The 25,985-nt window shown below is 31.9% G+C and overlaps 2 long non-coding RNA genes across 3 annotated transcripts in view; both read left to right on the top strand.

The window, feature by feature from the left end:
- Nucleotides 1-24,639, top strand: part of LOC127709940 (uncharacterized) — a 125,216-nt gene extending 100,577 nt beyond the window's left edge. The window contains exons 1-2 of one of the 2 annotated variants that reach the window (XR_007985858.1): nt 15,294-15,376; nt 23,903-24,639. This is a non-coding gene — a long non-coding RNA (uncharacterized LOC127709940). Of the gene's footprint in view, nt 1-15,293; nt 15,377-23,902 lie in introns of those variants that run through there. The other variant, XR_007985859.1, reaches the window with a different exon arrangement.
- LOC127709945 (uncharacterized) lies at nt 8,361-10,243 on the top strand. The gene is made up of 3 exons (XR_007985866.1): nt 8,361-8,410; nt 9,014-9,344; nt 9,697-10,243. It is a non-coding gene; the product is annotated as an uncharacterized LOC127709945 (long non-coding RNA).
- Nucleotides 24,640-25,985: the final 1,346 nt, after the last annotated feature.

Raw genomic sequence — 25,985 nt, 5'->3', positions numbered from 1 at the left:
CATAATTATAATTAAACAAAACAATATTTCTGTCAAAATATTTAATTTCATTGAAATACACTAACAGCCACAAAAAATATTCATTAACATTATTAAGTTCAAACTGAAACTAAATTTGTCATTAATAGAATATAATGTATAATGTTATATTATGTCCGACATGTCTATACAGTGAAAAACATTTATGAAAATTATATGCACCATATAAGCACCAACTACCAGGGATGCATACACATAAGTTAGTTAAATTTAAACTGTAGTGAATGAAAAAAATTCTTCACAACGATGTTAAATCCGTGCATCTCACAAAAACGTATTCAATATTTTACGCGTTAATTATTTAATTTCGTTTTTTAGGATATATGGTTTTATAAGTCTCAGCTTATATTTTGTATAGCAATATAATCGTATTATGGAATCAGATCTGAAGAAGAGATTGATTCAATAAAAATAAATTGTCCATCAGTAAAAACTTGATGTTTGTTTTTATTGATATTATATTTTAAATTTTTCGGAAATGATTCATTAACAGGAATGTATGTTGATTAAATTTCAATTCTTTATGTTTTGTTTTTAATAGTTTAACCTCATAACATCTAAATCATTTCAATGTGGTGCGAATTCGAAAATTGTGTATTCAGTGACGGATCCGGGGGCGGGGGGGGGGGGGGGGGGGGTCCCTGGGGTTGGAACCCCCCTTTTTTGACGATCAATGCTTTTGAATAGGGACAAATGGTTGAAACCCCCCTTTTAAAAATGGCTGGAACCGTCCCTTGTATTTATTGTGTTGACCAAATTCATACACAAATCTTGATTTATTTTCATTATATTACAGCCTTTTCACATGACACAACATCGGTTAGCATTTACACAAATTTCGGATTAAATGGACATGAATCCGGAGTCAAAACACTTGAAATAGGTAGTTTTACATCCGTATTCAACTAGCATTAGATTTGAGCCTAGAAGGAATATACGTGATAACGCAAATGCGTATTGTAATCCAGAGTATCAGTGCGTACGCTTTCCACGTAATATTTCTTGAGCTGCACAAGAAAACCACATGCATCCATAGATATTAATTTCACTCGCGGACTGTGAATTTTCGCATTTCGTATCCAAATTCAGGACACGGCAGTTAGAGCTGGACATGTGACGTTGAAATAAGGTCATCATAAGTTAAGGTATTCTGACCTCTAGCTGTTTCTCTTGTCTTTTTCTTTTTGTTTGAGTGACTGTCCTGTTATAAACTTCTTCAACTTCTTCAACTTTGTACTTTATTCGGCCTTTTTAACATTTTTTTATTCAAGAGTCAGTGATGAATCTTTATAGACAAAATGCGCGTCTGGCGTACAACATTTTAATCCTGGTATCTTTACATTTTTATATATCTACATAGGATACATATCTATTTTTTTTTATATATATTGATTCTTTTGAGAGCATATTCAGGTATTTATAAATCTTCTTTAGAACTAAGTTTTTCCAAGGATTTGTAAAGTAAATATACAGATCCTTGGTTTTTCCCATAGAATATTTGGATTGATTAAAGTAACTTCAGGAAATCCTTAAAATTTGAAATGTTTTTATAGACCGAAATTATTGTCAGTTTATACGAGGTCCCAATGTTGCTGGTGTGTTACTCTCAAAACTAAAATACGAATCATTGTTACAGAGTAACACTTCATATGGAAATTGGATTTTCAATTTCTTTATACAACATCTACTGTGAGTACAGACTACAGCTTTAATAATGAGTATAAGAAATATTTGAAGCCATCAAGGAAACAAAATATGAAGATATGACAGACGAAATAAATGCATCCAGATTATTTTAGCAAACTGAGTGCTTAAATTTATATTGCGATTGGTCTATACAATTTGCTTAAGACATTTGGTTTGCAGAAACTAAGAATTGCAATAGGATTGGGACTTTGTATGTTTATTAAACACAAAGAAAAACTAATGTACACTCCAACTAATAAATAAAATAGTCAAGCCTTAAAAGGTAAATTCCTATAGTAGCTGTATACATTTCTATATTTCCAACTAAATGACAACATCGCAACTAATTGAATTGTGTAAGAATCTACACACAATTACATATTTTCAATAAAGGTGTTTTAACATCATCGTTATATTATTCTATTCAGTCAATTATTTCAAATCTAAAGCCAAAAAATAAATCAGCAACATTTTTTGGTTACCAGTCAGCGGTTTCGGGTTCACGTAATGCTTTTTGTTCTTTTAAAGAAAGCCACTTGTTTTCATAATGAAGGACATATGAATATCCTAGCTGGTTCCAAAGATTTCTAAATACTTTACTGGAATAAATCATTATTCTGAAGAATAGAAATAATTTAAATATCCCATTCTAAATTTGATAAGAAATAGTTTGGACCGGGGTCACCTAGAGGGATAACATTAGTTTCTCAGCATAATGTAAGCCCTTGTAACACCTTCTATATGTGGAAAGCAATATTGTAGACCTGGTAAACATTCTACAGTCAATGGTAGATAAGATAAATTTACAACAAATTCAAGGAATCAATCACTGAATGAAAATTAAAATTCTCTGACTCCTTATAGCCAAATACATTTGTTTTTCTAATTGCTGTATACTTTTTATAAAATCATGTAGACATAAAAAATGATTAAACATTCGTAATATTAAAAAAAGGAGGTATGGTATGATTTCCAATAAGATAACTATCCATAACGACAAAGGGCAACGATGTAGCCTGGCCATGTTTCAAGGAGTGTTGGAAATAAAATTGAGAATGGAAACGGTAAATGTGTCAAAGAAATAAAAACCCGACCAAAGATCAGAAAACAGCCCGAGGCAACCAATGGGTCTTAAGAGTTCATAATTCATATAATAAATTATATTGCACATAGCAGCAAGGCTGTATTCGGTCTTTTGGTCGCTTAAAACAACGATTAAGGGGAGTTAAACCATAGCTTTCCATACTGTCTTACAAAGCGTTGATCTTATATAAAGCTATCTTTGCCGACGCATGTTGAATATATATACCTTCTTCAAGTCATAACAACCTATGAAAATGGCTTAAATTATGTGTTATAACAACAACGTTGAAAAGATACGTATTTTGTTTAAAAAAAAATGTCAAACTTCTTTAAAATGTTTGCTTGTTTCAACAGATACATTTACATTCTAACGTTGGCCATACCATCCTTAGCTATTTTGAATTTTTAGCTAGAAATAGGGGCACTGTTTACGTCGAATTTCAAGCAATTGCATTTCTATTTGATTTTTATTTCTATCATTCATTATTAGGAATGTGTTCCCTAAGACAACTAATTACGTCATTCACTTACGTCGTGTTCAATAGTCGTGATATTTACAAGAATAAGTTTATTTGAGGACCAAGCACCAAACGCAATAAGCACCCATCAATCCACAGACACTTGTCTTTGAATTTTTTTGCCTATCTACTTTAATATAACACAAGGTACCTAACTCATATATTTGAGAAATGTCATCCGGATCATTCACTGCGAGATTAACATTTCCAATCGGCCGTGAGAAGAGGAAATAATTACGGTTGACATACTTGGAAGGCTTGTTACGAATGATTCCGACAATATAAAAAGGTGTTATACACCATTTTGTAGATAATTTAGTGTAAATTTACGACATTACAAGGTTTAGTGGGATAGACATCCGCAGAATCAAAATATTACGGAAGTTCGCCACCGGGTGACATTTCTCAAATATATGAGTTAGGTACATTGTGTTATATTAAAGTATATAGGTAATTTGTTTTCAGAGACAAGTGCCTATACGTCAACCGCACGGCTAAACATATATTTTTTTGTAATAAACTAATTGAAATCTGATTATAATTATTTTAGTTTTGCCCGGTCGAATGGCGCCATTCTCGCTAAATCAAGGGCAAAGTCTACGGACGAGGAATCCTAAATAAGTTTTACACGAACAAAACAAAACGCCTTTTCCTAGACCTTAGATATAGGAAGATGTGGTATGAGTGCCAATGAGACAACTCCCCATCCAAGTAACAATTTATAAAAGTAAACCATTATAGGTCAAGGTACGGCCTTCAACACGGAGCATTGACTCAAACCGAACAGCAAGCTATAGAGGGCCCCAAAAATTTACTAGTGTAACACCATTCAAACGGGAAAAACCAACGGTTAAATCTATATAAAAAACGAGAAACGAGAAACACGTATGAACTACATGAACGTATGATAAAATGTTTCAATTCAGCGTTCCTTAGACAGAACAAGATAAATAATATATAATAACTCCGTGTTTAAAACTTTTGAGTACGCAGACAGCTTTTCCCTCCTCAGGTATGTTTAATTGAGTCGATATAACTTTTGCATGATAACTTTTTTGACAAGAAATCAGGGATAGCTATAGATACATTATTTTAAGTATGATACAGTGTCATGTAGAAGAATACCGTTACTGATAAAAACACTTGTTTACAGTGTATTACAGAACTGTTAGCTGAACATATTTCAAATGATTGAAAACGTCTTCTTATCTTCAAAATTTAAAATGAAAGTATACCGGTTTTGTATTTTTTCTTGTCAATGTATACCAGAATCTCATATTTACATGTAGTATAATTAAAATTAGTCGCTAAACAATTAAAACAAAAGAACACTGTCCAGTCGTTAAAAATTCATCAATAGAAAAACAACATTGTGATGTGAATTTTTCATATGCTTAGGTAAAAATGTTCAGCAGAGGGGGTATAATCAAGTTTGGAAACGATAGGAATACATGTACATGTAGTCTTTTAAAATCAACCACAATATTTATTATAAGAAAGTCTTATTATTTATTAGAATTGGCATTTTCAACATCATGTAGACAAGTTTAAAGGTGCATTAGCTGTCAAATTCATGATCACCGAATTGACTCAAATTCTAATATTTAATGTTTAACATACTAAAACGTATTTTCAAATTACACTAAGTCTGAAATAAACAATTAACAATGCATGGACTCTATAATACATACCAACCAGCATTTCGTGTGTATTTTAGTCTAGACGACATCTATTTAACTATCGAGATGACGACGGTCACATAACCCGATATAAACATAATTTAAAACATAAATATGAATAGAAAGTGACATCGTGCAATTGGACTTTAGTAGGTCTGTTTGATTTGATGTTATAGGTTAAAAAATGGCCATGGGTTAAATTGAAGGTCACATGACTACTGATTCAATAAAGTCAAATTATTCACTTGCAAGTAAATAATTCACTAGCGATGTTTCATAGCTTTTTATGACCAAATTGAACTAAACTGGCTGTTTAAAGCGAATTATTATTTCACTATTTTACTTTCATTAATAATTGAAGAATTGCGTTTGTGGCTACAGTGCTGTGCTTACTGAATAAAATGCCATTCTGACTCTACACTTGATCTGAAAGAATGTTTAATTCCGCCTCCGTAAAGTTAAAATTCGCTTTTTGCTCATTATTTTACGTGAAGATGAAGATGAAATGAAACGCACCATCGGTTATTAACTCGCATATAAAGAAATTGTGCTTGATTTTAAACTTTGAACTTCGTGTTTCACGATACCATGACACTACAAATTCAATTCTCATTTCAAAATAAATTGTTTTTCAGTTTAAATTACAATTCTTTTTTTTTATATTATTTTATAATTACATCTGATATCATGCATTTAATTATATACAAGTAATTATAAAATTTGTAAACAATTATATATATTGGTTTCGTCATTAATAAATGTTTTATAAAAAAATAAATTACTCTAACGATTTAAAATTTCGCACTTAGATATGTTTAGGACGTCCTAACATAAGATGCGTCTGAGATATCTTTGAGCCACAACTTAAGAGTGTCCTAAGATGATCCTAAGTCGATCCTAAATTGGTCTTAGAATGTGTCTTAGGATGAATCTGAGGATACTTTCGAGAACACCACCTCTGGAACAAAAACACACGGAAAGCTTAAAAATTGAAAGTTCGTGTAATTGAAGATAGGCCATGGAAAAAAACAGTTTTATCCGATTTCCATTTTCCAAGTTCGCATTTGTGCTCAGAATGCACATCAAACAATAAATAGCCTCAGATTAAGGGAACATGCATCAACTTAGTAATTATGTCATAAAGTTGACATCTAAAAGTATGAGAGTCATGTGAGCCAAATAACGATAGTTTGGGTAAGACCGTCATATTACAGTCACCTCATGGTAAGGGCTAAGATACACATTACAAAGATACTTCATGTCGACACCGATCGCGACGTGCTGACTGCTGTGTATGTGATACACCAGGACACAAAACGTCCACCAACATTGGCATAGAATCAGTGGTTTTATGAAATATACCAACTACATTCTACATGCACTCGTCATGTCGTTGTCCTTGGTCGCTGTTTCTTGGCATATATATTTTTTTGGGAATCTCAAATTTGAAATTAATTAGAATTTCTATTCTTAAACATCTTTATTTTTTGTAAATTTTGTCATCACGGGGCCTTTTCATCGCTAACTTTGCTTATTGTGGAAGGACGTTGTTCACACCGTTGTCATTTGATTAACAAAATAGATGACTCTTTTGCTATTATATCACTTTTTCTTTTGTGTACAGCCATGAGCATGTAGACACATAGTAAAAAATACAAACGCAACTGTTAAAATGGTGCAAGAACCATACCACTACGATTGAATGTCAGGGTGGTGTACAGTGCATATCATTTGAGCATGGCAGCTGCATGCCATTTACGTCCTTGTCTGAGACACTGCTAGTATGTGCACTATGACCTTTTATAATATTTCGTATATCTGCCACTACTCAAAGAACATGGGGTAGTGTGAAAATATACTGTAATACTTAATCAATAACCGATGTATTAAGTTCTAAATAACAATTGATTATTTTTATGAACATCGGTAAACTACTTTCACCTCCATTAGAACCACAAAGCATAACAATCTATAGAATAATTACACACTTTATTATTATAATCATCCTTATGAAATAAATTCATCATAGATACCGGGCAAACGTTTGTATGCGAGACGCGCGTGACGATCGAACAACAAAAGTTAAAACGTCCAAATAAAGTACGAAGTTGAAGACCATTGAGGACCCAAATTCCCAAAGGTTTTGCCAAATAAAGCGAAAGCAACATTTAAAGTAATTAATTCCAGGAGGAAAATCCATAGAATGTCTATAAATCTATAAATTGAAAGTTTTGTAAACAGTAAAATTAGAATTATGATCATATCAATGATTATTCATGTCAACACAGAAGTTGGTGAACGATCTGAGAGGAAACCTCCATCAACAGTAAGATTTGCAAAATGCCCTGGTTTCTAAATTTTTTTCTGCAATATAAAAAATATCACCATCTATTTTCTTATAATCATACTGCAACTTAAGGATTGTAAATGGAGAAAATTCAAATTTTACACATACTTTTTTTCTAGAACTCTGTGTTGACAATGCAAGGTTGAAATTGCACTTCATCTAATCGATTATATCTTCTAGAAAATCGTGACGACACCAGAAATAACTGCTTTGCCTTAAGTAAAATAAAGTAAAATACACCTTTTGGTGACCGTGACCGAGACAAAAGGTCAGCGAGTCATTGTTTCCACAAAGTTTGGTATGAAGCAGGAAATTTTGTTTCTCTATGCAGAACATTGCAATTTTCAAACCGGGCCTGTTATAGGCCTTTATACAAGATGTTAGGGATAGCTACAGCTTCACAAAATATTACAAAATTGTGATCGATTTTTAAAAATAGCCTATTAAGGTTGAACATTTTTAGAAGTAATATAAAATTTTTCAGCCAACTATTTAATCTTGATTAATTTATTGATTAATTTTTTTTTCGAAAAAATAAAATATGAAAAAAATATAAAACAAATAAGGGTATCATATATATGCATTTGCTAACAGTATTTGCTAATTTGCCGTTAACTTACAACACATATTAGAGGGTCATCTCTTTCAGAAAAGTAGATATGACAAAGTGTATGGATAATTGATACATCCTTATAATATAATTTTTACAAAGTTTAATGTAAATATCAATGTTGGCTAGCAGGTATATTTTCTTCTTCAGTACTGAATCTATACATACTTTAAAAGAAAAATTTGAATTTGTTCATATAGAAATGAATATTGTTACATTCTTAAAAAACCAACTTTATATTTTTTATTCAATGTTGTAATGAAATAAGATAACTACTGATTACTTGATATCCTTTTACAGGAGATGTAACTGACCCGAAATGTACCGGTATGTTAATTATCCTGCAAGGTAAAGCCCATACCTATGTTTACTAACATAATTATCGATCGTATCCATGGGTAGATTTACATGTAAACATAAGAAGGGATTAATTAGGACGACGATAAAGGTATTTTGTTTATATATTGGTTTTATGAATTTAATGCATTTTTCAATAGAACGATTTTTCCAAGTGGATTATTTTTCTGACATGTTTCACTTTCAATCGTTTGCTGTATTTTTTCGTGATTTGTTTATTGCATTTACTGACATGTTTATAATATGAATTGAATAAACATCGATCAATATACACATTTTGTAATAAATCAGGCAATTGGTTTGGTTTGTTTGTATAGTTGACTATATGGTATGGATTACGCTCATTGTTGAAGGCATTATACGCTTGTTTGCATCCACCTTATTTGGACTCGATAATTGTCTTGTTGGCAATCATACCACATCTCCTTATTTTGTTTACATTTATTTGTATTTATATATTTACGCGGTAAAACTAGCGTCTTTTTTTTTTTGGTAATGAAAACAATGTCCACATTCAGGAACATCGGTTCACCATACGTTAAAATGAACTAATTTTGAGTCGAACATAAAACATTTATTACAAATGAATATTTAAAAAGTGTTTTGCGATAATGATAATTGTAAATATTTTATAAAGGATTTTTTACTATTTGATTAATAATATTAATATGTTTTTCGTTCTTCCAAATAACAGTTAATATATACGTCAGATCTCATTAAGATGTCAGCAATAAGAACCAGAATTTGCGACAAAGCAGACAGTGGCAGAGATGAAAACTTGGCTACTGTTATAAAACGAATGAAATCAAGTTTTGAAAAGCAAGACTTAGCACTTATTGTTAATGGAGAAAGGCTGTTTATAAACAAAGCTGAATTAATGGAAAAGTCGCCTGTTTTCAAGACTATGTTAACTGCAGATTTTAAGGAGAAAAACGCGACTGAAATAGAATTGCCAAATAAGGACTTGTATCATTTTTTATTGTTTCTAAGATGTACACTGGACGGGTATGAAGATAAAATAAACGGTAAGTTTTGTGGTTTTCAAAATTGGTGTCTTTTAAATTGAATTTATCGACAATCTATGAAAATTAATGGTTTTCATATCCCCTTTTGAAAGCAGGAGTTACAGTTAAAACATTTCCCTTGCAAAATTATAAACCTGAGAAAAGACAGATATGAAGTAATGGGACTAATGTATTAGAACATATTATGCACCCATTTCAAGAGATACATATTGTATGAGACAAGTATTTTACAGTTCAGGAATATTTGAAATAATGTATGAATCTCCCTCTGATGAAGGTAAATCTAAAAAGCGTTTCGGACGCATAACCTTTATGAATTGTTATTTTTATTTCTTTAATTGTTTTTCTACAGGCACAAATGTTCACTCCATCATTCCACTGGCACATGAATATCAGGTGGAGAAAACTTTGGATAAAGCTGATTCGTTCTTGTCAAAGAAACACAAAGATACCGGATTTGACAAATGTCGATGTCAAATGATAGTTGATGGTATTGTTGAAGCTGAAAAATTCGGTCTTACTGAAACTTTGAACATGTTGATTGATTTTGCATCAAGAAAAAAGTTTTCAGTCTTTTCAAAAGCAAAAGGTTTCGATGTAATTACCACCCAAACTTTATTTACAATATCGATGACGAGATGGCAAAATGATATTGATGCTCATACTGGCAAAACAAGTTTTTCGCAATATTATGTAAGTGGCGTTTCAGAATAATAGTTTTATTTCAATATCCATCATTTTGAGTAAAGCAGTTAAAACACGTTATATCAATGTTATCTCAACATTCCTCTTGCAATTTTGTTCGGTATTTTGCTTGATTATAAGTCAGTTCAGTAACTCTCTATGTGATGAATGATTTTGTACCAAAAAGACTACCTTTTATAATAAAATGGATACATTTGAACACAACAAAGCATTTCATTCATTGACAATAACTGAAACTCTTCAACTTACAAACAATTAATATGAGATTGTCCATTTATAAATAATATATTTATGATTATACTGATGCTAATACAGAAATAATAAGAAACATAAAGCAGTAAAGCAACTTGGAAACAATAGTCTTCCTGTAAAACAATACAGGTAAAGCGCAATATGAATTTGCTATATATATCAATCTACGTTTTTTTTAACATATGTTGTATGGGGCTGATATTGGTATTGTCTCAAAACAAGTATTTGGCAAAACCATTCTGAATTTTGGGTATTCAATACTCTTCAATTTCGTTTTTTGATCAATTGGCATTTTGTTTCGAGCGTCATTGGTGGATACAAATCGCACATCTTTGCGTACATAATAATAAGCCACCACCACGGATACGAGCTAAGAACCGATATAAAAGTCATTTTTAAACTTAATTTAAAATGGTAAAATCAAAAGCTCAAACACATCTAACGAATGGAAAACAACTGTCATATTCCTGACTAGGTGCAGGCATTTCTTTGTGTAGAAATTGGTTGATTAAATCTGGTTTTATAGCCAGCTAAACCTCTCACTTGTATGGCAGTCGCATAGAAATCCATTATATTGACAATAATGTGTGAGCAAAACAAACAGCCGTAAAAGGTAAAAACGTCAAATATTGGGGTACAGCAGTCAACATTGTAATAAAATCTAAATCACTAGAGAAAAACAGATAACTGTTTCAACAAAGAAACCATTATCATGTGGATCAAATTGCTTGATATGGGAAGTTGCGACTTTGATGTGTAGCTTGGATATGTCATGGTAGCGTCGAACTTATACAGTTGCTATATGATGGCGTCCAGTTATGACAAATGGTCTCTTTTTTCGAAGACTCACGTCAGATCTGACGTTTTGTTTACTTTGGAATTGGTGCCCATTGTTGATACACGGATCGTTCAAGGACATAACATGCATATTAAGCGTGTTTTAAAAGATTTTTAATTCCCTCCATCCACATGAATAGAAAATTTCGTGAATGATGTACAGTGTATTACATATGTTACAAACATCCTTGATTTCGTTATCGTCATCTTTCATATTTGATAAATTTCATAACGTGTAATTATATTATAGCAGATCTATACTGTGTGTAATATGGCCATAGCGAAGCGGGAAAAATAAAAATAAAATAACTTAAGTTAAAACACAATCAATGGTTTGTTTATGACGGAAGCCATAGTAAAGTTTTTTCGGATACCACGATCGCATTTTTAAAACACAAACTTTAAGGAATTCCAATTTCCAAGTGGATTGAAGGCAGGTAAATTCTTTGCCACAGCATTTTCCATTGTATAATCTATTATGTTGGTGCAACCCTGGCTTGAATAAGACATATGATACTGCGCAATACAGTGGATGGTTCGTATAAGCGTGTATTGTAAGAGTACCATGTTTTCCTGGTTGTAAACCTAATCATAGAACCACAAAATAGGAGCTTATTTGAGTTGATTTATCAGAATTGGTCCATATTTCATATATCAGCAATACTTTTTGTTAGAATAATGTGAACCTGCCTTCACTATTAAACCTTCTGTCTTTAGCGACTATATGATATATCGAAATGCATTAGTTGTAACATAAACGGTTCCAATTTTAAAGCACCAGTTGCGCATTTCAATAATTAATGGCTCTTCAGTTATGATTGAAGCCAAAATCTAATACAAATTTTGAAGAGCGGATCAAACTAAAACGGACCTAATGTATAGCCAAATTGCAAATCCGTACAAGGAATCTTAGCTTTGCATATACATACTTCTTGACATACTAGTATGTCCTATAACACATCTTGACCTATACCTTTTTCTGCGTAAAGGTTTGTATCCTATTTTCAATCACAAGGTCAAAAAAGGCAACAGTAGGATACCGGCATTATTTGGTGTAGAAAATGGTGGATTAAACCTGGTCTTATAGCTGGCTAAATCTCTCTGTTCAGTTGTATTGCAGACGCATAAAATTCCATTATATTGACAACGATTTGTGAACAAAACAAACAGACATAAAAGGTAAAAATGTCATTAATAGGGGTACAGCAGTCAACATTGTGTTATAATCGTAATCACTATATAAAAACAAGAAATATGTCAAAAAAGATAAACAAAAAAGTCATATAGACAAAGCACATTAGCAAAAACGAAAAACAAGAATACAACAATTTACCATAGCACAATAGCACAATGAAGGTATGTATAGAACCCAGCCACGTCAAATGGATATTGCCAAAAATTGACTAAACAGTAAAAGTAATAATTTACAAAGACAAATAAAAGAATACTATAACACGTTATTAAGATGAAACACAACGTCAGTACTTAGAATCTATACTTCAAGACCATCGTGTATAATTTGCGAAGTTGATAGGGAATATTTATCAACAAGGTCTTGGTATCTTTCGATGAACTTTTTTAGAAAAAGGACGAGACATTCTTTGATATACACCTGGTTCATCAATTTTCTGCTCAGACATTGGTGACTTTTCACAAAGTCTGAGAAGCAGCTGCAAGCTCTTGAATACCGAATGAGTTGGGAAATGTATATCCCATATGCAGGTGAAGTTGGTATTTTGCTACTAAGGTGGAGGAAATTTATAATTTCAACATTAAAATCGTCTCGTTTGTCATAGATTCTGGTACTGAAAGGAGAACATTTCAATAAATTTACTTCAGGTTTTTCAGTCCTATCCAGGAATGTCTATTGAATAGCTGTTTGTATTAAACACCACTTTCAACACACGGTCACATTTAACTGACGGAATAATCCAAGTACCTGGAAAGAGCCACCAATCGTTGCAATAAATCTGGCGAACCTAGTAAATAAAGATCGTACTTGACTACACCTTCCCGAAAGGGGATTCAAACTTTCAACCAGGTCAACGTCAACAGGCTTGTTTTCATAGTAAGTTAATACCATTCAATTAAAGTTAAATAAAAAAATGGATACATGACGACAAATCTTCACTATTTAACGCACATTGTGACACACGCTTCGAAATACCATGAAATATAACTTTCGTTTAATATGTTTTTTACATAGAAATGTTTTTTTTTGTATTCGTCTGTTCACTGACAAAAAATAATATTTAGCAACTATTGTGCTTTGTGTGAAATTGTTATTTGTTAATTAATTTGACCAATTTTGCTTGCTTTACATCTGTTAAATCTCCATCATAATGTCCCTTTGAATGATGTGGCTGTCAAAATATATTATCATGTCTATCATAATAGTTTTAAAAGGAATTGTTTTTCCTGAAGATAATAAAAGAAATTAGTTATGGTATTGTACAGTGTTTTTTTAGTTTTGGTGACTGGACTAAAGAGATCCCAAAAATGTACTTTTACGAAATGAGGCATATATTAAATAATTTTACACAAATAATTACTAGGATATGAAGGAATAGTAAAGATATTTTTTGATCCTTTGAAAAAAATACCAAAAATGAGATCGACTATTGAAATACCACACTTCATATCTCAACACTTGATTAGTCAGCTGTCAGATAATTAAAAGTTCATGTTGCACATTTGACCTGGTCTCTAATTCATTGTATTTTAGAAGTAAACCACAAAAGTTGCCCCGACTTCAACTAGGACCAATAGATGAATTAATATTAGTCCAATATTCAAGATGTTTCCAATAATATCTAGGTACACCAGAAGACTTATTTAAGCATATTAATTTTAAAGTTTGTCACACAATGTCTACTACAGATTTGTGCGTAAGAAAATTATCTTTTTTAGGCTGTAGTTCATATCTTGTTTTACCACAAACTGTGCTTAAAAGACAGGCGAAAGATACCAGAGGGACATTCAAACTCATAAGTCGAAAATAACCTGATAACGCCATGGCCAAAATTATCATTAAATCTTAAATCTATAAAATTTAAAATTTAATATATAAAAATATTTCCATTATTGTATGTAAAATTGAGAATGGAAATGGGGAATGTGTCAAAGAGACAACGTGTATACCGAGTACGTCACATGAACATAAAAATATATTAAATTCACTTTTAAATGATAGTACAATTTACAGTTCTATTCCTTGAAGTTTATATTGAACCGCCCGATAGTGTTGTGGTGAAACTGCGCGAGGTCGTGGGTTCAATCTCCGGCCTTGGCCAGATCAAACAAAACACTTAAAAATTAGAATTTACTAATTCGCAGCACGTTCGCATATACACATAGAAGTAAGAACAAATACTAATCTGTTCGGAATCAGAATAAAGTTTCCGAGTTGGGTGACATGTCTTCCTGCAGACTGTAACCTTGTGAACTATCAGGTTAAAATCCGACTACTACAACGCAGGGTTTATATTTCCTATCATATTTTCGTCCTGAATATTCATTTAATTTGCCAATGAACGTTACACGTCCATTCATTCAACTCCATCTATCAATTTTGAATTTTCGTATAATATTTTATTTTTTATTTTTTAGGAAGTGAAATCAAGAAATGTTCATATTCAAAACAGATCAAAATGGATTTCATTTTAAATCAAGTGTTTGAAATTGCTAGAGATTATTATTTAAATATACTAAATAAAGTTAAATTGTAGAAATCAAGTTTAATTGTGTGCTTGCAAAATATTCAAATTCTAACTATAGTGTCCTTTAATGAATTGTTAGTTGCTAATTACGATTTTATTCTATTATTACACTTTTTTAACACAAGTTGGTTTTTTTGTCAATTGACGACTGATTCTTAAACGAATTGAATGGGCAAAATATGATACGCTGAAGGTGAAATATAAGTGTTTTAACCAATATCTAATGTAAAATAACTATTGATTTCAACAGTTTTAAGCATATCAAAAGATTAAGTGTAATTAATATATTCGATTACACACTTTACGCGCGTATAAATTTGATATTTCCGTAAGCTCTTCATTGTCAATGAAAATGTATGTCTTTCTCTTATCTCGTATCTCTTATTATAGGGTCAATTTCTGAATTGGCAAATAGACTATCATATAATTAGAAAATATTATCGAATAACAAATCAAGTTATGCCTCGTCATAATCAATTGAGTTATTTAATAACCGTTTCGTCAGTATACCTTGTGCAGGTAAGTTGGACATATCTCTTGTTCTTTACATATTTTAGCAACGTTGAGAACATAAATATCAGTGTATCTATGTTCTATAAAAGCAAATTTAAAAGGATATTTTTAAATCAAATTAAATTTTTTTGAAACTGGTTATATAACCTAAGATAAATGTGTAATGTTGTACCGTGAGATCGATATGGCAATTCCATTACAATGATCTACACCGGGCACACAGAATGTTTCGATTTTGTTTTACATTGATATTATAGTATATAAATAAAAATAATTGATATAAAGCGTTTGTTCACATAATTAGTACTTTGACATTTCACGGTCTTAGTTTAGAAAAATTTGTAGACTTTCCTTTTATATGATCATATGATCTCATAGTTTATTTAGTACGGAATTTAACGACACATCGATTAAATTATGATCATTTGTCAATTTTTTTAACATGCTTCTTTTATTTTTTCAACACTCTTCAATGAATTTAATCTGATAATTAAACTAGGAATTAATTTTTTTTTCAAATAGTAAAACAGTGTACATATAGTAACACTATTCGTTTTAAAGTTCCTCCTAGTAATAATCAAGAAAAGCAGTGCTGTCATGACTGGAGTTGAAGATTTGAAATATGATGGTGCAAATATCCGTTTTACTGACTCTGATGCGAATCCTTAGTTAAGCTGCATTTGCGACCGTCAAATTGCCAAGTGATGACGGCAACTCTTCAGCTGCTGTTAGAACAGTACTGTTATTCCTTAATTCTAAAAGGAGAAAGAAAATCCCAATAGCCGGATTGTTTAAATAGTTTTAACATTTCTTTTCTCTATTTTATATTCCTTTAAGATATATCGCATATCAGACGAAATCACATATATTTTTGTATTCATTTTGTGGATGTGACATTTTGTGGAACTCTTTTACATTGAAGAGTATGACTCGCTGAAATGTGGATTATTGATCGAAAGGACATCGTCAAAAATTCCTAACGTAAAATTACAGAATTACAATGCTTAATTTCGTTTTGGTCCTTTTGTGAAGGGTTTGCTTGCATTTTGTGATATATGACTACATACATAGATCGGTCAGTAAAGGTGCTCAATGAGTACCGATTGGAATACCGACTGTTCGTTGAAATATGAATACTCAAAACTCGACAGATATGTTGTCAATCAAAATGTCCAGCATGGGAGCGTCTTTAGTGTACTTGTCGGCATCCTTGTTGAACTTCTCAATGTAAAATTCTTGTTGACTTATGGAAAAAAAAAAGGAAAAGGTACCTACGATTTTAATTTTTGTATAAAGAAAAACAATGTTTTAGCAGACGATTTTGTCGATCTTTCAATTGAGCATGTAAAATAGAAGTGCACTATCTTAAGAATCAGTCAGGGTTCTACTTCGTCAAAATTATCTCCCCATTACGCCACCCAATTTTTATAATCGTAATCATTGAAGCTATTGTAGTGAGATCGCGCTGTCAATTTAGCTTTTGAAAACCGAACAATTTATCCACACAGCATCATTACGATCCTTATATGTTAGTTGTATCTTAAAAGACAAATGTATCTACTTTTTATTGAGCATTATTTAACGTACTTTTATACATTTGGTCAACTTAAAACTATTGTCTGATCGGTTGTCAGGGGAAATTCTAATTAATTTTTTTCGTGGAAGGGCAGACTAAACATTTTCAGAAGTTGAGGAATAATTACCCTAGATAACACACACAAACAAATGAAGTTTTGTTGAAGTTATTCGTTTTTAAGATCCACTTTTAAAGTCTGTCGTCAAGTACTTTTAGTAAAAATTTGTCATTCGAACACACCTAATCAGTTGTTATGACTCATTAGAAAGATATTTCACTTTATCCATATATTTCATTTCTTAGTACTGTAAGTTGTTAATGTTATTATAGCAACCTATAGCCTAAATATATAAAAAATATCAGAATCTGAAGCGAGATGAATTATCAAATATATTTCTTTTATACTTTTTCAAGACAGAATAGTCAACCCAAACACGCCTGGACATAAAAAGGTGTACTCGACTTTCTCTTTTCGATGAAATTATTGCCCATTTTGGCGATTTTTTCCCAAAAAACTGTCGCCGAATCAGAGATGCAAATTAATGCTTTAAAAAGATCAATCTATTATCTTTCATTGGAACCTTTTTCGGCGAAATTTATGCTTATGCACAAAAAAGATCCACATGTTTTTTGCACATACCCCAATCGACTGTTTTGTGAAAATGTGTCTATAAGTTAAAAGTTTACACATATCTCAAAGCTCCATACCTTGATTTAAGTAAAAACACATGCGTAAGATGCATAAAATTCTAAATTATGCAAATTCATTTAACTTTTAAAGCCCATAGAAACAGATGTAAACTATTCAAATTTACCAACTTGGCCTTTTTTGCCTGCTCTAACAAAGAGTTCCATTTTTTTTGTGTAATTTCAACTGGGTTTCTGCCTGGAATGTTAAGCGTTCAAACCGATGCAAGGGGTGTCTTAAACTTTCAGTGAGATAAGAGGTTGTTTTTTTTTGCTTCGTGCTGAACTTGCAGTGAGATGAGATGTCTTTTTTTTTGCTTCGTGCTGAACTTGCAGTGAGATGAGATGGTTTTTTTTTTCTTCGGGCTGAAGGCCTCACTGTGACTTTGAGTTGAAGAACAGCAATACAAGTGCTGTTTCTTTTTTTTCTTACGTTTTTTTGCCGTGCTTTTTTGTAATGATTTTGTGTCATGAATGGATATCCCATATCCTTTCGGTTCTATTTAAAAAAGGCAACAGTAGTATACTGCTGTTCAAAAGTCAATCGAATGAGAGAAAACAAATCCGGGTTACAAACTAAAACCGAGGGAAACACATCAACTATAACATGTATAAGAGGAAAATAAGTGAACAACAGAAACACTGAAGTGCAACAAAAACAAACGCCAACATACATAGAAACGAACTATTTGATAATAACTGCCATATTCCTGACTTGGTACAGGACATTTTAAGAAAAAATGGTTGGTTGAACCTGGTTTTATGGCTAGCCAAAACTCCTGCTTATATGGCAATGTTAAAAAATATCGCTAAAATGACTCGATTTGCTCGTTTTAATATTGTGGAACTTTACCAAAAAAACAAAAAAACCCGGCCATACTGTTATGCTTTACTGAATAAGTACTCAATTTCTATTAAGGCGACAGTAGTTTAACAATTTTCAAATCTCGTAAAACGATTTATAGATACAAATCAAGTAGCAAACAAAAACTAGGCAATCGCCTGAACTCCAATTTGAGCGATACCGGGTGCGTCGACAGGGTAAGTGTCTCTGGCTGGTAGAGTTTTTATTCCCCGAGGGTATCACCAGCCCTGTAGTCAGCACTTCTGTCTTGACATGCATTATCATTGATATGGCCATAAATTAACTGTTTACAAAACTTTACATTTTTGAAATGCTAAGGTTTTTCTACCTAAGGAATAGATTACCTTAGCTGTTAAATCTTTAGGAATTTTTGGTCCTCAATGCTCTTCAACCTCGTACTTTATTTTGCCTTTTTAAACTTTTTTTTATTCGAGCGTCACTGATGAGTCTTTTGTAGACGAAACGCGCGTCTATCGCAAATACAAAATTTCAATCCTGGTATCTATGATGAGTTTATTGAAATGCATGCATCAACCATTAATGAGATCAACAGTTCAATTTCTACATGTAAATTGTCATCGCTCGCTCCACAACTCACAGAAATAAAATCATCCTCTAAAAATAACAGTTTCGTAGACTAAAACTTGATGAAATATGCCATCCTCTCACCAAATTTCAGGTACCGCACTTAAGAATTCATTTAAGTACTGGTGCTTAATTAACATTATCCTTCAAGAATAATGCTCAGAATGAGCCATTTGGTATTTAACAAAACTGGAAGAAGACAATGTCTGGAAGGGCTTTGCCTATACATTTTTGTGTGAAACACAGAAACAAATAATTAATTCTGATACACACAAAGTTTTTACTTTAACCAGGAATAGATTACTCTAGCTGTATTTGACAAAACTTTTTGGAATTTTGGGTCCTTAATGCTCTTTAACTCTGACATTTATTTGGCCTGTTTAACTTGTTTGATTCGAGCGTCACTGATGAGTCTTTTGTAGACGAAACACACGTCTGACGTACAAAATTTTAATCCTGGTATCTATGATGAGTTTTTTTGAATAGGGCTTGATTTTTATATATTTTGACAACAGAGAAAATTCCACTTTTGGTTTAGGATAATGCCAAGTTTGCTTAAAATCCACGCTTGTGTTTTTTTTAATGAATAATGGCAGCCATATAAAAAATTGTCGATGGAATTTTTTAAAATAGCGAATCAATTTGAATTGAGACGAATGTGATTTTCATGAGAATATACTAACTTTTAACTGCAAATATGACACCGGGTATCAACTTTGAACAACACTTTTACCTATATATCAGTTTCTGTTGCAATCCTAGAAACCAAAAATTTTTTTTTTCAAAATGTTAGATTCTTATATAAAAATACCTTTTCCCCACATTTTTTCAAATGCACAAAGATTATTTTTTTGTCACTGGAAATCAAGTTGAAATACCCTAAGGTTTTATATCTATATTTAAATTTTCGCAAAAATTCCTAGTAAAAAGAATCTAGGTATATCGAAAGTTGGCACTCACAGCGGAATGTCATACTCATCAAATAACACATTTTTTAAAACAGATCTGGATTGGAACAGTTTTTATGGTGTCAAAAATTTGAATTTAAAGTACAATTTTTATTGATACGACATAGTTCAAAAAGACCCCTAATCACGACCAAGTTTTTTTAGAATTAAGCTTCAGTACACATTGTTTTAAGATTCTAAGACTCATAGTACTAAACTATCTTTCATATAAGAACGTATTTTCTAAATTTAGGGCTGCTCTTTAAATGACTACTAACTAAAGTTATTATTGTATACAAATTTTTTTTAGTAATACCCATTAAAACTTGATAAGCTCGCTTTTATATGAATATACACTGAAGTGAAATGAAAGCACCATTGCAATTTTAGTGAAACGACATCTTAATAGCATACGGTTCTTGTGACGGTAACTTGCGATCGTTGCTTGAATATTGTGCAGCCAACATTACATCGTTGAAAAACGGTAATTTTCGTTTAATAAGTTGTATAACAATCCCGAAATCCTAAAGAATTAACAAAATATATGCTGACATTGAGGATTCATAATTATGTTTTTGGTTCAATGAACACGAAAACCCAAATTGATTCCAAAATCAAGTGGGAAAAAATATACATTGTTTCTGCTGTCCTGAAAAACGGTAATAGTGTGTGAGTATATTTACATAACTCTAAAATTTATATGAAAATAAGAAGATGTGGTATGATTTTCAAAAAGATCAAAGGACACATAAATGAGCTATTACATGTACATTTTGTAAGCGTGTGGTCTTCGACAATTGACTGGATAAATTCAAAAGAAAACAAATGGCCTACAGTAGACTACAGCTATGAACAAAATTCTAAAATGGCAGATACCAATGACAACCACTTCGTTAGCACGGGCTTGGGGTGGGGACATTAAGTATGTGGCTATGTTAGATTCTTATATAAAAATACCTTTTCCCCACATTTTTTCAAATGCACAAAGATTATTTTTTTGTCACTGGAAATCAAGTTGAAATACCCTAAGGTTTTATATCTATATTTAAATTTTCGCAAAAATTCCTAGTAAAAAGAATCTAGGTATATCGAAAGTTGGCACTCACAGCGGAATGTCATACTCATCAAATAACACATTTTTTAAAACAGATCTGGATTGGAACAGTTTTTATGGTGTCAAAAATTTGAATTTAAAGTACAATTTTTATTGATACGACATAGTTCAAAAAGACCCCTAATCACGACCAAGTTTTTTTAGAATTAAGCTTCAGTACACATTGTTTTAAGATTCTAAGACTCATAGTACTAAACTATCTTTCATATAAGAACGTATTTTCTAAATTTAGGGCTGCTCTTTAAATGACTACTAACTAAAGTTATTATTGTATACAAATTTTTTTTAGTAATACCCATTAAAACTTGATAAGCTCGCTTTTATATGAATATACACTGAAGTGAAATGAAAGCACCATTGCAATTTTAGTGAAACGACATCTTAATAGCATACGGTTCTTGTGACGGTAACTTGCGATCGTTGCTTGCATATTGTGCAGCCAACATTACATCGTTGAAAAACGGTAATTTTCGTTTAATAAGTTGTATAACAATCCCGAAATCCTAAAGAATTAACAAAATATATGCTGACATTGAGGATTCATAATTATGTTTTTGGTTCAATGAACACGAAAACCCAAATTGATTCCAAAATCAAGTGGGAAAAAATATACATTGTTTCTGCTGTCCTGAAAAACGGTAATAGTGTGTGAGTATATTTACATAACTCTAAAATTTATATGAAAATAAGAAGATGTGGTATGATTTTCAAAAAGATCAAAGGACACATAAATGAGCTATTACATGTACATTTTGTAAGCGTGTGGTCTTCGACAATTGACTGGATAAATTCAAAAGAAAACAAATGGCCTACAGTAGACTACAGCTATGAACAAAATTCTAAAATGGCAGATACCAATGACAACCACTTCGTTATCACGGGCTTGGGGTGGGGACATTAAGTATGTGGCTATGTTTAACATGTATGTGAACTTTCGAACCCCAGATAGTGGTGTAACAATACAACATATTAAAAAACTGTAATAATAAAGGGATTTACTCATCGGGATCGGTACTAAGCACAAAAACAGATAACAAGAAGACAACTGACAATAAATGCTGATTTCAGAGTCCTCGCAGTTAATGAAAGCTTATTCAACTGTCATACAAATGGGAGGTTTTGCTAGCTTTAAAACCAGATTTAACCCACCATTTTGTTCGGAAAATGCCAGCACCGAGTCAGAAATATTACCTTTTTTTTAATTCGCTTCGTTAGTTAATAGAATCTAACTTTTGATTTTGTCAGTTTGTAAGGACTTACCCTTTTTGAATTTAGCTTTGAGTTCGGTGGTTTTGCTAATAATTTTTTTATTCCCTTTTTCGTTTATAATATAAACCATTTTCTACCATACTTTAATGTCAATATGTACATTTCCAACAGGTTTAACATTAGGACGTCATAAGCAGTCTGATATTTTTGTGCAATGCCAACATTTAAATATCGAGCCGATGTAAGACCATAAGTCTTGCTAAGAATTTAGTTAAAAATCATGGTTAGCTCCTAAAAAATAGACATTATTTCAGATCTTGTCGCAATGTTTAAATGATAACTTTGTAGCAATGAATTTATTTAAAGAAACATAAATTTGTATCGTAATTTACGAGAAAAATGAATAACATATTATGATCAAAATAAGGATGTGAAATCCTAATTTTTTATTGCATGGATAGTATTTCAACAGGCACAGCCACGCTTAAACAAATGTTTTTATCTGTGGAAGGTTTGCAGTAATTTGTGGTTACGAAGTTCCTGACTTCATAAATAATCCGTCAAACACACTTCATTAAATCTAAAACGTTACTTCAAACACAGGAATAAAGAACGATTTTGTTAGTAAACATAACACAAGTAGGTATCGAAGAGTTTCAATTGGGAATGATAAATCGCCTTTTATGTCGTAAATCAGATTTTTCGAAGGACCATTTAATTCAGAACGGCAAAGTCTAATTGATAAAATTGCTCGTGTTAAAGTGTAGCGTCTGGAGTGGATAACACATAATGTTCAACCGAATCATAAGGACTATTACAAAGCGCGTCACACATCTACAACATCCAAGAGTGTGAAGACTATTAAAGCAATATTTCCATACAAGCTGTAGTAATAAAAGTTATCAAAGGTACCAGGATTATAATTTAATACGCCAGACGCGCGTTTCGTCTACATAAGATTCATCAGTGACGCTCAGATCAAAAAAGTTATTAAGCCAAACAAGTACAAAGTTGAAGAGCATTGAGGACCCAAAATTTCAAAAAGTTGTGAAAATACAGCTAAAGTAATCTATCCCTGGGATAAGAAAATTCTTAGTATTTCGAAATATTCATACTTTTGTAAACAGGAAATTTATAAAATTACCACATAATTGATATTCATGTCAACACCGAAGTGCTGACTACTGGGCTGGTGATACCCTCGGGGACGAAACGTCCACCAGCAGTGGCATCGACCCTGTGTAGGAAATAGTTATCAAAGGTACCAGGATTATAATTTAATACGCCAGACGCGCGTTTCGTCTACATAAGACTTATCAGTGACGCTCAGATCAAAAAAGTTATTCAGCCAATTAAGTACAAAGTTGAAGAGCATTGAGGACCCAAAATTTCAAAAAGTTGTGAAAATACGGCTAAGGTAATCTATGCCTGAGATAAGTGTTTAATGGTAGCCATGAAACTAGTTAAAGTGACAGGAAGATTAGTATGGTTCAATATACAAAATCCTCATATTCCTTTTTCATTTAAAATGATTATTTTATAGTTTTAGTTCAATTTTGCCAGTGTTGAGCTCGACCATGGAACTTTCATCCAAAAGGGATATTGAGTCGTCATCTGATTTCACATCGTTTAATGTGGATAAAGAAAGAGAAGTGGAAGTTCTCCATATGAAAATAGTCATAGATGCAAAGAATCATGAAAATGAAAAGGAATGCATATACAGAGAAAAAAATGGACAAATTGAAAAAATTAAATCAGAAAACGATAATTTAAAAGAAGAGATGGGGAGCATAACCGACAAAATCAAACAGTTAGAATTGGCTAACAGTAGAAAAGATAAAGAGATTGAAGAAAGAAAAAGGCGTGAAAAGGAATTAAAGAAGGACATTCAGAGGTTAGAAAAAGATTCAATAGTACACAAAGAACAGAAAAAAGAAATAAAACGTCTCAAGGATGAATTAATGCAAGTTCGTCTTGACTTGCAGCAAATAAAATTGGAAAAGGACGAAGTACAAGTTCTGCTTAAAACACATATTGAAGAGGAAAAGTCTCGAGACAACAAAATGATGGACAGCTTAAAAATGCAACAAAGGAAAGAATCAAAAGATCTTCGAAAAGGTTTGGAAAATGAATTTAAGGATCTTCGAAAAGGTTTGGTCAATGAAGTCGTTGCTGGGGTTGCAGCTGCAATTACAAATCCTGGAAGTGACAGCAGACCGAATTCAAAACAGAGCACAGTTTGCAAGCCGGCATCTTTCGATCCAAAATTTTAAGATTAATATGAAACAGCATTCAAACAGCAATGTTGAATAATATATTTTTAATTTTTCTTATATTTCATAATTTAAAAATCGCCTTACCTCCGAAAATATTAGAATTAAATGACACAGTATTTAAACAGAAACAAAAACATTAAGTTTTTGGATTTGCTTATATTTCATATCTGTATTACAATTATATTATGGACATATTTGATTTCAAAACTGCCATTGGTTTAAAATATATACAATCAAGGTTATATTATTTAACAATCACCTTTCCCACCATTCGATTGCCACTTTATCTATTAGGAAACGTTGATTTTAAATACGGTGAATAAATATGTAAAACATTGATTGTGTAACAATTTTCATCTAAATGTACGAAACAGAAAATTCTAATTTGACGTTCTTCTTTCGCTTCGGAAACAAAGCTATGTTCTAATTCCAAGAAAACATGGGCCACACGTGATTGATGTCAACATTGAAATTGCAACGTCAGTTGCTGGAAATCAAAATGGACATTTTTTGACAATTGGGTTCGTGTTGCTCGCTAGGAAATTAAATAAAATCATTCTAAAAGTAAGTATACATGTATCTGTTCAACATGAAATGGTTGATTTTCTATAACGTTTTGACTTCATCAATCCAATATTGGATGCCTTTTGAACGCCTATTATAGGTTTATAGTACATAAGTTCGAAATTTTCCTATTAGTAGAATCGAAATAATTGGTTTTGTTATTTGATAAGGGACTTTCCGTTATGAATTTCCCTTGGGGATCGTTTTTATTTTTGTTATTTTACTTTTTCCCTACAATAAGTTATAAATGTTGTTTCAAAAGAATATCAATGTCAAGGCCGTGCATGTGGTTAATCAGAGATATTCAGTCTTATGGGATTACGCACATGAAGGCTAGTATTAAGACACCAGTCGTTTATCAATGTACCAATTTCGTTAATTGATTAGGAAGATACTAATCAAAGTAACAAACAATAATTGAGAGAATAGCATGAACTCCAAAAGGAGTAGGACCGGATGCGTCAATCAGGTAAACGTCTCCTGCTATGAATCTACCGACATACGAGGTCACAATAAGTCAAAATGTCACATTCGGGAATACGGCACAATCTGTAAAATTAAAAATCAGACGACTTTACTGATATCTAAAAATATAAGACAGCTAAAACATGCAGCTAGTGCGTTTAGGCTCCAATACGTATCGGTCAACCAATTCGTGCAGGTGACAGTAAAACTTGTCTATTGTCCATTTAAGTCGTTCTTCATAACTTTGCTGGATCAGTTTCGGTTGAAGGACAACACTATTGTTTATAAAGTCCGTGTAGTGAGAACATTCATGTGCGTAACGTATTA

Source organism: Mytilus californianus, unplaced genomic scaffold (genome assembly GCF_021869535.1).
Source record: "Mytilus californianus isolate M0D057914Y unplaced genomic scaffold, xbMytCali1.0.p SCAF_7, whole genome shotgun sequence".
NCBI classification, from domain to species: Eukaryota; Metazoa; Mollusca; class Bivalvia; order Mytilida; family Mytilidae; genus Mytilus; species Mytilus californianus.
This window is presented reverse-complemented; position numbering and strand designations above follow the sequence as displayed.